General features: G+C 38.2%; 1 long non-coding RNA gene across 1 annotated transcript; it reads right to left on the bottom strand.

Moving 5' to 3' along the window:
• Nucleotides 1-2321: 2321 nt before the first annotated feature.
• On the bottom strand, nucleotides 2322-4367 carry LOC136278154 (uncharacterized). Its single transcript, XR_010716222.1, has 3 exons — nucleotides 4252-4367; nucleotides 3965-4102; nucleotides 2322-3026 (listed from the first exon to the last, which is right to left on the bottom strand). It is a non-coding gene; the product is annotated as an uncharacterized lncRNA (long non-coding RNA).
• Between the last annotated feature and the right edge of the window lie 4172 nt (nucleotides 4368-8539).

Here is an 8539-nt window from a genome sequence, read left to right as displayed (position 1 = left end):
AAATTCTTAAGAAGTGTTGCCGACCAGTTCGCAAGATTAGGAGCCTGGTGCGTGGCCTCTATGCTGTGGTTACTGCAGTTGACCAAAGAGAAAAAGCGCAAATACTTGATTATTCGCCGCATAGTTTAAAGCACAAAGTAAGTTTTTGAGGGAAAAACCCGACTACTGCGGCTATAGGCGAACGCGAACGGCAGAGCGAGGCAATAAGTCTGACAACAACTGCAGAAACTGATTTTGCGGTGGGGAGAAGAAGCCGGAGAAGGAAATTCAGTGAGTCCTTGTGCAAACAGTTTGGTCCTCGAAGAGGGCAGGAACAGCAGACCCTGAAAGCAGTCGAACAAGCCATTCCACATAACTAGAAACGAACCAAGCCCTGTAGTCAACCATTAGAGGCTAACTCTGCTGACCTCCGTTGAAGTCATTACACAAATCCAGTGTAAACGACTCAATTTGACAGATGGCGCAACCCTGGAGAGTCCAGTTTCCATCGTGATTGCCAAACAGTTGGCTTTTGATAATCTATCAAAAAACCTTTCTTGAGATATTTTTGCCATGGATACGTTTTACAGGCACAAACTGACTTTTTTACATTTATATTTACCTTCGTAATAGGTGAATCGCGATACAAAACTAATTGCGATTCTTAGACGATAATACCGCCTAATATTATCGATGTTGAGAGAAAATAGAAGGTCGTTGCATGTTTTGTATATCGTTACTCCTTCCGAAATGAGCAATGAATATTTTTTTCACAACTAAACGCCAATAATGCAGTATTGACGTCTCAAAATGCCGTTGGTGCATGGTGCTTTCTGTTCCCAAGAAAGGGATAATTGAAAGAAAACACAGTCCGTAACAGAAGAAAATTAGCCCACTTGGACTACTTTAGACACACGTTTGTCGAGATTGCCCGCTTTGGTCCCGTGCAAAAAAGAAAATTGCTTGCAGCGAACTTACAAAAAGGTTCGTAATTTTTGGACATTGTCAGCTATAGAATCGCTAAAAGAGGTGGAGGAAAATCGAAATAAAGGAGACATAAACGACTCTGGTGGGTTTACTGTGCTACAAAACAGTTTGATTTCCATCCCGTCTCTCGAAATGTAAGAGCAATTCTTGATTCTTAATAAGGCGAAATCTTTACGCTATAAAAGAAATCCTTCATTGATCAAGTTTGTTCGGTCAAGTTGGTCAACAACGCAAACATATCGGTATTTTATTGTATGTTTAGATATGACATAATATAAGGTGACCATCGAGTAACCGTCGAACATTAAATAACTACACATGTTCGATAGCTCTGGTATTAAAGTTTATGTTGACATTGGAGAAGATCCTGCCACATGACTCGTACAGGGGATCGTAGAAGCAAATAACAATAAATTTCCAGATTTTACCCCACAGCCCCAATGGGATCAAAAACAAGCGGGCAGATGGAGAGGCCACCCAAATCATTAAAAAGCTCAGGGAACCAGAAATCAAGCCATAGATAAAGGACAGAAGACCGCCGAACACAATGGTAAGTACCGAGTATGTGCCAAGGATGGTGCCTTCATAAATTGTTTTGGTAAACTGGTGAACGCACTGCGGGCTACGAACTGCTGTTGGCTCGCAGACCACATCTGAATAAGCCACCTATAAAAAGGAAAAACTTGGTCAGTGTTCTAACCTCTATTTTCGTACCGCGACTCTCCAGTTCATCAATTTTAAACGAATTTTAAACCACAATTTAGGTGATTACCATTTGCAGGAGCGCCTTTCACAAAGACAATCGACTAGATTTTTCACGATATATTTGTGTGGCGCCTAACAGAGAAAATCGTGGCGATGGGTGTAAAGGATGATGAGATGAACAAAGAACAAACATCGGTAGCAAGAGAAATTAATCCCATTATTGATTGGTAAGCTATTCAACGAAGTCTTCCTATTACGCCAAATCATAACTTTTATGCTTAGTCATTAATCATTGATTAATCACTCATTTTTATTAATCATATTTCAAGTCTGGGGTCGCGATATCGCACTGGTAACGAATAACGACTTCAAGATGTCCTAATTGGTAAATGTTACGTTTGCTCACACTTTAAGGACGAAATTACTCATATTTGTGGGGAAACCCACGGAAGTTCAGGAGTTTAATGCATCGCCCGCTTTTAAAGTCATAATCAGCTTGGCGCCTCTGTAGTTGTATAATTTTACATTTCTTCTATTGGTTGATGGTAAAATATCTGAAGTCTGACCCAATAACTGAGAAATACATTGTTTCAAAAATACCACACAGACAGTATTGTAAACTTCGAGACGTAATTTCTTGATTCCTTTTATTGATTCGTACTTACTACAACATCTAATTCGTATCGTAAAACCTAAACTTCGTAACTTCGCATAACCACTCGTCTTCGCTTCGAAAAGGTACTCATCAAAGTCTATTATGTACATGTGATTATATTACTTGGCTCACGTGTCCGTCAATCAACAAAATCACTTCTGCACTGTACAAACAAAACAATATATCTCGTTACGTTAATCGTTCTCGCGTGGGACGTCTCGCGTGGGACGTCTCAATGTTTCTTACAGACAGCTCATTTCAAATTTGAGCAAGCATGCTGTTGTTCCAGGAAACTTTTCACAAAAGGATAACGGGATGTGGAGTCCTGATCACTATCCGTGTTTAGCACCAGGGTTATTGTTTTAAAAACATTTTTGGGGACTAGTCTTTCCGAGCTGCAGGAGCTCGATAAACTTTGCTAACATTCCATGGTCAAAAAGCGTGACTTAATTTATGCATATTTGTGGTTACTTCCTTTCTCGTTCAAAATCAATGCGAAGAAGTGACTCTTTTGAAAACTAGCTCAGCCTTTTTGTTGAGGCGAGGAACTCCCATAAATTCATCAAACCGTGCCTCAAAATTACAAATTACGAAGATATAATGGGACGTCTTCTGCATAACATTATGCTAAACTGTCCCAGGCGGACTGTTAAAAACATGATGACAAACTTCCATCCAGTTAGTCTTGACCAGTCTTATGCTGTAAAAAAAAATTAAAATGCTTTGGTTTACGGATTAACCCTAGAAGTGCTTATTTATAAGATGTCATGACGAAGACAACTTCGTGTTTACCTGAGCTTGAAGTTATTGATTTCAGTTCAGGCGATACTTTTGACATTTAGAATGTCACGGAACCATTTTCAATAACATCGAACACTGAGTCACTACAGTTATCGAAAGAAATGGTTGACGTGAAAAGTGATACTATTCCATCTTTGTGGTAATTTATACTAAAATTTACCACATTATGTATTGAAAAATGTAACTTTGTTAAAGACATAGTTACCAAAGATGTCGATTACCGGCAAGCACCTTGTAATGCTATTCAGTGGTACAAAAAAGTAGTAAATAAAAAATGGTATACATGAACAATACAAATTAAAGTAAGATTTTCCTTTTCGTTTTGACTATCACCTTCAGGCGGTTAAATCTTTGGATGTGACCATTTGTATTTTTAAATTTTAAGGGGCCCTTTTGAAGTGATCATATTCGAGTAAACAATTCGGAAAGATTCATTTACATCGCGTGATTTTCAATAGGACTTTAAAATACAGTCATTTGAGTCGGCAGAAGAAGTTGTTATTACACTTATGCGTGTGTGTGTATTTTTCTTTTTTTAGCCACTAACCACTCTTAGTTTTACATTTTTCTTTGTAACATCAACTAGTCTCTCATCAAACAAAAAAGTTTACAGCGCTATCCTATCGGTGACAGTCACATCCCTCTAGGAATGTCGAAAGCTTAGTTACCAGAGTTATTTTCTATCTCGTAAACTGTAAGGAATAACGAAGTATTTAAGCATTTTTTTTCACCATGAAAGTTTCAAGTTTTTTATCATGCGAGATGTCACACAAAACAGTAAGAGTCATAATAAATGGGGTGTTGAAGACCAAGCTGGCCGGTCACGTTTTCCAATACCTCACGTCTATGTTGCTCCTCCTCGTCTGCGTAAATGTCCTCCGTCTCAACTTCTCGGCTTCCCTGTCTCCTTCTTGCAGCCGCCAATCTCGAAAAAAATCGAAGGGGCCATGCGGTTTATGGTTTCGATACCAGCCTCTTTAGCAGGTCCGTAAAAAAAACAAGAAAACAAAAAAAAAAAAAAGCTGAAAATGGGCATCTATCTGGTTGCCTTATGTTTTGATCCACAGAGAAGGAAATTAAAAACAAACAAACGAACAAAAAAACACACCGTTTCTAAAACACACCTTTGAGGAAGTACATGTTGTCCAGGTTCCTCAGGGTACAGCCAATCCTTTTTTCGAGAAATGTCTTTGCTGTGTATATTTCTGCAGTCTGTGCTCATTGCTAGTAATTCACACATAGACGATTTCTGTCAAATCGACACTGGATTTTTAATTTCTCGACAGGAAAAATTGACACCAGGAATGTTAAAATTGGGATGGGGCACTGGGATCGAAACAAAATCAAGACAGGGAGAGTAAGATCCATACCCAGCCATATCCGTCTGCTTTTCCCCCCTACCCTTTCCTACCCCCACCACACCCTCCTTTCGGGGGACCTCTAAATAACAACCCAGTTTCCCCACTTGAAAGACTTCAGCAACAATAGAATCTCTGTTTCTTTTCTAGCTTTATACTTAACTCTCAATATAAGCCAAATTAATATGTGTTCTGGACCCACTCGCTCGTAACACGTCACGACGAACACAAAGTGATGAGATCGACAACAGTACGTAATAAAGTGAAACCCAGTGGAATCTACGCTTTGTCCGTAACGGCGAAAACCAAGCCTTACAAGGAGCGTTTCTCTCCTCGGATCTCCAGCTTAGTAAAAACGGCTTGTAATATTTTTTTTATTTCACTAGCTGTCTTGAAATTAATAACATGTGTTCCAAAAATTTCCGATTTTTTTCCTTCGCGTCTTGGATATTGGCAAGTTTTCGGTGCCTGCCAGTACTTTCCCAGCCCATGACGATGAGCTGGACAAACCGTCATCTTTTGCATCTGTTCCTCAGTGATCTCCAACAAACCAGCCCTTGCAAATATTGGGTCCTTTTCAGACACACTTTCCCTTAAAAGGTGGTGTTTAATTAGATGCGTACTGATATTAGCATTACATCCATTCAAATGTACTGATTCTTTACATCCTCGACTACTTTCACATTTGCTTCTCGTAATGCTCGAAAACGAACATAAAGCGCCGGGCCATTCTTCAATGCAAATAATGCGAATCTTCTCCATAAGAATTTTCAATTATCCCCGTCGCAATGTAAATATTTCCGACGTATTGAGTATAAAATTTGCATATAGCAGTATTTGAAATTAGCTCAGTTAAAAGAAACGCTGTGGCTTTATGGCCAGTAACCGGTCAAGGTGTTGAAAACACTAAATGGCCGGCAGTCCTATATTCTTAGTAAATTTCACAAAATCGAAATATTCCAGCTTATCCAAACTATCATATGTCGATTTAGTGATAGTTTAGATTAGCTGGAATTTTTCGATTTTGTGAAATTTACTAAGAATATAGGACTGCCGGCCATTTACTGTTTTGAAAACCTTGACCGGCAGTCGAGCTGAAAAAAGTTTTAAGTGTCACAAAACATGGTTTCGTCTTCTGACCCAGAGCAAACCAAACACTAAACTTGAGATCTGTAAAGCATTTCAAGATCGCTTGAAAAAAAAACAGATATGTTTTCAATAAAGTTACACTTTCGGTGCATAGTAAGGTAATTTTAGAAGATTAATTACGGTAAAAAAGGCAATTTATCACTCTTGTCGTTAAACATTTATTTCGACTACTTATAAGTGTGTGCGATGTAGGAATCCGTGACATTCCCGCGTGACACAGGACTGAAATCGGCGTTCGCGTAGCTCAGGTAGAAAGGAAGTAACCACAAATATGCATAAATTAAATCATGCGCACTCTGACCATGGAATGTTAGCAAAGTTTATCGAGCTCCTGCGGCTCGAAAGGACCAGTCCCCATAAATTTTTTTCTTGCTTTTGAAACACTAGCCCTATTACTAAACATGTATAATGATCAGGACTCCAGATCCCGTCATACTTTTGAGAAAAGCTTCTTGGAACAACAGCACGCTAGCTCAAATTTGAAATGAGCTGTCTGTGTGGTATTTTTGAAACAACGTATTTCTCAGTTATTGGGTCAGACTTTAGATATTTTACCATCAATCAATAGAAGAAATGTAAAATTATACAATATTTCTGTTTTGTGTCATTTGATCCAATGGGTCAAGTTTTAGAGCCCTCAGCGAAAAGTTTAAAATTGACTCTGAAATAAACAATTTTCTTTGTCCTAGACCGTCCTTGCATATCGTCGCTAAATTTTGGCGAAATAGCACTACGAGCCAAATAAATGCGATTTTTGCCATTAAATAGACTAATCATATCACAGTAAAAATTTCAAGGAATTCTGTGATCCGAAATTCGAGTGGTCGGTTCATACGCGGACAGCCTCGCTTATCGTAATATAATTATAATGCATAATAACATTCTCCTTCGACTCCATGATGAAACAGGACGAAATAATCAACTATCAAGCCTGATGTGAGCAGTTCATTTGAATTTGAGTTCATTACATACAAAATCTTATTCGTGCCACGCTCAATTCTAAACTGACTCACAGAATTGACGAAGGTTCCTGAAACGACTCATCTTCGAGAAATGTGTCGCCAAATACATTTACGTGACCAGAAAGCACTGAAAAGAAGTTCAGTGACTGAACCTCTGCCAAATACCGATACAACACTGCCTGCATGGTGCTATAGAAATCACCGTATACTTCACAATATGGCTGACTTTAGTCACCTATAGTAGAAAACATCATAGACCAGCTACTTCATTTAAACGTCTTACCTTCAAATAAGCGTTATTATTCTGTGGATCCCTGTCTTCATCAGTGACGATAAGCAAAGTTGCGGCATCCATTCTGTGTGTCTTTGATGTACGGTAAGGTGTAGCGCAAAGCTGTCAGGTGACAGGTACGATGTTACACAAATGTGGAATCAGGGATCAAACGCCTAAATAGTGTGTGATTGACATTTCCCAATATGGTCATTCTATGTGCTTCAATGATCGCTTCTTGAATGTGAGCTCGAGTGAGTCAGTAGAAAGGAAGTCCGAAAATAAACCTTTACAAAACCTTACAAATAGGGGTGGGATCAGGGATCACAGTTCCGGGACCAGGGGATCATGATCAGCAGTGTTTTTCATGGAATCAGAGATCAAGCTGTCCTGAATACGAATAAAAACCAGAAACGGGCTTTCAGGCTTTCTTTCAGGTTTTTTTTTAAGGATTTATCGTTATTTAATTTGAGATTGCTTTTTTCTTCATGGTTTTTGGAGTCATAACCGTACAGTACTACTAGTCACGCAATTCTTTCCGCTGTGTGACGCTTAATCAAAATTAAGTCCTATTACATGCCATTTGATCAACTTTGCCCCACCCGGGTTGTGCTTAAATCTTACCGGCTAGAGGTACGCCCGAGGAGCACTAGTGACGAGTTGATTATCAGAATTGTCGGCTATTCTATTACAGCGGACTATTCCAGTTTTACCAACAGTCAAACGACGTGATTGAACCAGACATGAACATCATAACATGTTTAGCATGTGAAAAATACATTATTGAATTTAAATCAAGGAAATTTCACAAAATTTTGTATGGCTGTTTCCTTCACCCTCGTCACCCTTAAGTTTCTTGTTCAGCAAAGTGTTAATTGAACACTGTAGCCTCTAAGACCTACGCTTGCGAAGGTGAACAAAACTTATGAATAGTATCACTACTACAATGACCTTGTCATACTGGTTAGAAAGATCCCAAAGATTAAATTTCTATTGTCTTGTACCTCTAGCCGGTAGGATCTCAGGACGCTTTGAAAATACCACCGGCTAGAGGTACAGCTTGCATATTTATTCAGTCTTAACCTCTAGCTGGTAGGATATAAGGAGGCTTAAAAAATACTTCAGGTAAAGCTCACATATTTAATCGACTTTGTCTAATTTTTATTACAGTCTGCTTTGCATTTTACTTTTTAGTCTTCATTACTACATTGGAATAATTTTTTCAAGAATATCTTCTTGTTCGTTGGTCGTGTACCTATCACTGCTTATTTGATGGCACAGCACACAAACTATGAGCATCAAATGACTCTTTAAGGGGAATCAGCTGAAACTAAAGCAGGCATTATTAGGCAATAAGCAAAGGGTCAGTTTCTTGTTGGTGTTCAAATAAGAAAGGTTTTATTTCTTTTAATAATAGCAATTTTTATTAAAAAATACAATAATTAACACAAGCACAAGTTAATCTCAAATATTTAATTGTATAAATTCTATATATATAGTAGATGACCATTTTATATTTTCAAGAATAACTTGCCTTAAGGTTTTCATACTCTCATACATGCTGTTAAATATCATTGAAAATAAAATTGGAAAATGTCAATTTGGTGAATTAAAATCCTAATTAAAAACCTAAAGATGACTTGATTTTAGTATTTCAGACAATGGTTGGCCT

This window comes from Pocillopora verrucosa, chromosome 14 (assembly GCF_036669915.1).
Source record: "Pocillopora verrucosa isolate sample1 chromosome 14, ASM3666991v2, whole genome shotgun sequence".
In the NCBI taxonomy this organism is placed as follows: Eukaryota; Metazoa; Cnidaria; class Anthozoa; order Scleractinia; family Pocilloporidae; genus Pocillopora; species Pocillopora verrucosa.
Note: the sequence above shows the minus strand (reverse complement) of the source record. Positions and strands in the feature narration are given on the sequence as shown.